The following is a 5,596-nucleotide window of genomic DNA, read 5'->3' as shown; positions in this document are numbered from 1 at the left end:
ACACCTTCAGAAATTATATTATTGGCTCCTATTTAAACCAAGCCATAGAGATCAAATCTGAGGTACAACTTCTTACACCGTTGCTCGACAAATATATGGTGTACAAACAAACCTGATTGTTTGTAATCATATTATCTACAATTGCTTAAGTATTTCATAATTAGTAACGCATTATTATACGTTGAATTGTTTCAATTTATTTATATGAATATATATAATACTATAATGAATTTATATACCTATTCAGTTTGCGAATTCTCTCAACTGAATTAAAGTTACAGTAGATCAACCAAACTAATTTTTAGAATAGTGAACCACTAATTTCAATCGAATAGTGAAAATTTAACAGATAAAAGAGTATCTGAAAATTATTAATGAAAAATTAAAAAAAAAACAATTAAATTACTACTCATGAAGGGGCGAATATGTATTAAATTTGATGTACGTAAATTACAATGAGGGTTACGTAATATTAAAACTGATATGCTGCATAAGAAAAAGAGTCAAATCAAATCGCGGCAGATTCCAGCAAAAGTATTTTTGATGATGACTTTCTGAATGTTCTAGCGGCAAAATTTTGATAATTTCTTTTTATAGGGGTCGCCGGAGCTATAAATAAGAAATTCTATCCCCGAAAAATGATGAATTAGAAATAAATATAAGTGTATATCATCGAAATCACGACTCCTATTTAACCTTCAAGTGAACGACGATTGTATAAACCTACGACATACGCAAAAACGTCACATTCGGTAAGGGTTACTTACTAATATTTTCCTACGAAGGATGGCTTGATGTGAGACTCTCTCATTTTTCCAATTTCTCTCCCTGAATTTAAAATTAGAGTATTTTTAACAGCTGATATTAAAGAAGGCGGGATGTCCTAAATAAATCCGCATCAAGTACTTGACAAAACCCGTTCGAAATATTTGCGTTTAATAGCCCTGACAGACGACAGCGCTAATATGCATTAGCGGGCTTAAGTTACATTTATTTGCGCATTTGACCCATGTGAATGCAAGTTTGTAATGCACAATAAATTCGTGCATTTGGCTGTATTTAGTAGGCAACATTGGTTAAAAATGACAGATTTTTGCTATTGTTTGACAGATGTCGCTTGAAATCTGCCGCCTTGTTTGTGTTTACAGCTTCAGAGGTAAACAGTTTTTATATTGCTAATTAAATTATGAGCAAGTATATTAACAAAAACAAATTTTAATATTATTAGATGGCGGAAAATAATTAACGCAAAGTTTGCTATCCAGTTTTCCAATATTCTTAACTTTTCGCACACTATTGTTTCACTTTTTTTTTTAATAAATGAACAAATTTCACTATCAGCTGTCTAAATGCACAAGTCTGCCGTCTGTCACCATAAAATTGCAATGCGCATTAGCGTTGCTTAAGGCGCAATAATTTTGCTCGTATTAATTTTGCTCTATAAAACGTTATAGCCCTGACAGACGACAGCGCTAATATGCATTAGCGGGCTTAATTTACATTTACTTGCGCATTTACCAAATTTGAATAGGCAACACTGCTCAAAAATGGCCGATTTTTGCTATTTTTTGACAGATGTCACTTGAAGTAGCAGCATAAGAGGTAAGCAGTTTTATATTGCTAATTAAATTATGTGCAAGTTTATTAACAAAAACAAATTTTAATATATTTAGATGACAGAAAATAAACAACGCACAGTTCGCTATCCATTTCATTATTCTTAACTTTTTCGCACACTTTTTCCGCATTACAATCAGTTATTACTTTTAATTTCACTCTATTATCTTTTAACGCGGTTAATAATAAACGAATTTTTTCGCAAAATTTATATTGATTTTCCAAAAATACCAAATTTTCTATTTATAACTTACCCTCTTCTTTATTGGCGAGTTAACAACAACGCGCCAGTCGTTTCTTCTTTTTGCTACGTGGCGCCAATTGGATATTCCAAGCGAAGCTAGGTCCTTCTCCACTTGGTCTTTCCAAAGTGGAGGTCTTCCTCTTCCTCTGCTTCCCCCGGCGGGTACTGCGTCGAATACTTTCAGAGCTGAAGTGTTTTCGTCCATTCGGACAACATGACCTAGCCAGCGTAGCCGCTGTCTTTTAATTCGCTGAACTATGTCAATGCCGTTGTATATCTCATACAGCTCATCGTTCCATCGAATGCGGTATTCGCCGTGGCCAACGCGCAAAGGATCATAAATCTTTCGCAGAACTTTTCTCTCGAAAACTCGCAACGTCGACTCTTCAGTTGTTCTCATCGTCCAAGCCTCTGCACCATATAGCAAGACGGGAATTATGAGTGACTTATAGACTTTGGTTTTTGTTCGTCGAGAGAGGACTTTGCCTACTCAGTCCGAAGTAGCACCTGTTGGCAAAAAGTTAGGTTAAATGTCTTTTGAAAAGTTTATTTATTTATTTATAACATTAATACATTATTTAAGGTTGCATATGCTTGTCTTCTAAATCACAATATCGAAAACTTCTACGAATTGTTTCTACACTTGTCATTTTCAGTGCAGGTTCAAAAGGATTCGCTTTGACCATCTTATTAGGCGCTTAGCCTCTATGTCAGTTAAGGCCTTGTGTTTCAGGGTTCTATTTTATAAATTAAGGTATTTAGAATCGTTTTCGGTGAACAACGAATTAATTTTTATCCTCTATATACGTTTTGCCTCTTTTACATAAGTTTCTTTTTATAAAATCACAGTGTCTTTTCATCTTTACTATCATCAAACCATAAAAAGTTCATTTCTAGCAATGGATGGCATGTAATATAAGGCCTTACTATAATGTGAAGAGATAGATAGATAGATTATAAATGAGGTAATGCACCGCGACCTAGGGTCTATTGTGCCCTCTCCTATATCACATGTCTTCCCCTAGTTCCAGCAGCCTGAATAGTTCCAGGAGTTTGCTGGGCGCTACTGAGGTGATGTGATCCCTGCCAATGTATATGAAACCCACGGCCTTAAGTCTTCTTCTGCAGATCGCTGTACAATCCAGAATTAGGTGTGCTGGTGTTTCCTGTTCCAGCTCGCAGGACCGGCAGTTAGCGCAGGGGACTATGCCCATGTTGGACAAGTGCTTCCTGAACTTGCAGTGCCCTGTGTGGATCGCGACGAGGAGGCGGAATTTGTCACGGGGGAGGTTACTTAGTTCTTTGAACCTGGAGAAGTTGTACCCCCCTAGAAGCAGCTTGGCATGGCGCATACCTACTGCCAGCTGCCAATACCGTCATCTCTCCGTTCTCTCCTCCGTGCGGAGCAGCTCCTTAAGAGTGTGGGATCCCACCGCTAGGCCCGCTGCCGCAGAGCGGGCCAGTTTATCGACCCTCTCGTTTCCTCTATTCTTTTATGCGCTGGCCAATCCAGATTAGGTGCACCCGGTTGGACAATGATAGGCGGTTTAGCCTTTCTATGCATCCCTCTACTAAAAGCGATTTGATATCATATGCTGAGATCGCTTTTAGTGCCGCTTGACTATCGCTGAGAATGGCGATGCGCTGGTTGCGCTGAAAGATACCTGGGAAGCATCCAATTTGTATGGACAGCTTAGTACGCGGTCCCGCAATACCTGCCCCAATACCTTCCGGTGTTTTTGAGCCGTCAGTGTACCACTGGATGGTACTGTCTTCCAGCAGCATTTCCAGCATGGAATCACTCCACTCCGTCTTGCTGCCCAGAGTAACACTGAAGTTCTTTTTGAAATTTATCCTCTTCGTGGTGCCGTCCTTTGGGAGGAGGGCTAGCGTTGTACTTTTCGCTAGTGCCTCCATCTGTCGAGAGGACATTAGCTTCCCTCTTCCGCAGCCCTCTGCGGACATTAGCAGCATGGTGTGTTTTGCTACTTGTTTGATGCAGCTGTGTGAGCTCCAGTATGACTTCCAGTGCCCCCGTTAGACATGTGCGCATTGCCTCCGAAGAACAGACACAGGCAAGCCTTTGCAGCTATGATAGTCTCCGGACCACTGAAGACTGCGCTGCCTTGGCGGCCCAGGCAACCGCTCCATAGGTGACAATAGGCCCTACAATCATGGTATACAGCCATCTAATGACACTTGGCTTGCATCCCCAGGATCTACCGGCCAGGCGTCTCCATATCATAAGTGCTTTAGTTGCTTTGGACAGCGTTAAGTCCAAATGCCTACTCTACCGTAAGGATGAGTGAAGCCAAGGTATTTGTAATGTGAATAAGCAAGCTTAAGCCAGCGTAAGCAACTGTCCGAATACACATAAATTGTATTTTTCAACTATAATGTACTTTACATCAAGTTTCGTTAAGTTTTTTCAAACGTCATTTGCTTAAGGAAAATGCGAAACAGTTCACATTTACCGTACGGAATCAACTGTTTTCGTTTTTTTGTCAACAAAAACATCATTTTGAATTTGAAGATGGAGGACGACGAATGTTTCATACAAAATTTAATCGAAAATATTGAAAAAAATAAATGTTTGTACGACAAGTAAGATTATTTTTATTTCAATCGCGTGTAGATAAAAAAATCGGTGTAGTCAATCCTCTTCATTTCTAGGAATCGTACAAAAAACCATCCTTCTTCCTCTTTCTGTTTATTTCCCTCACTGAACATGACCAAACTCTTTAGAGAGGAATTTAAATTTCATATTACCGAAACGAAAATGCCGTCGGCATATGTGCAAATGGGATATGTTGTCTCTTCGAGATTTTCGTAGAAATGAAAACCGCTGTCAAACTGCTGAAGTGACAGCTTATAGCTTACGATATATGGCAAACTATTTAGTATTCTATATCAAGTAAGCAATGAGGAAAGTGATGTCTCCACAGGCAATAGGCACGGCAATACAGGCAGTATTCCATAAATTCTATCCAGTCGAGATGCCCCATAACGATCGGCAATATTGCTAGCAGTACAGATTCTTGCAATCTTAAGTGTACGATTACATGAAGCAACTTTTGTTGCTGATTCTCGAGCGATTCTCTTTTGCTGTTGCCCATTACTTTCACACGAGCAACTTGTGTTGCGCAACTCTGCTCGAGTTTTTTTCTCATTCTCTTTCACTTTACTTTAACCCATTGTCTACTCTTTACTTTAACCCATTGTCGCTTCTTTTTCCTTATAGGTATTTGGGCCACTCTATCACATACATATATTAATCAGCTCTATCAATTAAGAAATACATTTTATTTATTAAAACAAAGATATATCACCCTTCTTACTATCGTCTGAATCAATTTGTATGGCTTCATCCATACATTTCACAATATCGTTAATTAATTCGATTTTTTCGTCGTACTCCATTTTTTAAAATATTTATATTATATTATGTATATTTGTATACATATTTGCAAATTACTTACCAAAAGATGAAATTAAATTTTTTAAATATATTCAAAATATTAATTTCAAAAATATATACGCAAATGCAACTATGTACTACGAAAGAAAGAACACGAATGCCGAAAAACGTCGCAGCGAACTGTTACGAATAAGAACACAAAGCGAGTTGCTGAACACGGGAAACTCGGCGCGATTCTCCTCTCCTCGTCGCCCCCTCGCCTATAAACCAAGAGTTGCCGCAACAAAAGTTGCTTCGTGTGTGATAAGGCTCTATTG

Source organism: Bactrocera neohumeralis, chromosome 5 (assembly GCF_024586455.1).
Source record: "Bactrocera neohumeralis isolate Rockhampton chromosome 5, APGP_CSIRO_Bneo_wtdbg2-racon-allhic-juicebox.fasta_v2, whole genome shotgun sequence".
In the NCBI taxonomy this organism is placed as follows: domain Eukaryota; kingdom Metazoa; phylum Arthropoda; class Insecta; order Diptera; family Tephritidae; genus Bactrocera; species Bactrocera neohumeralis.
Note: the sequence above shows the minus strand (reverse complement) of the source record.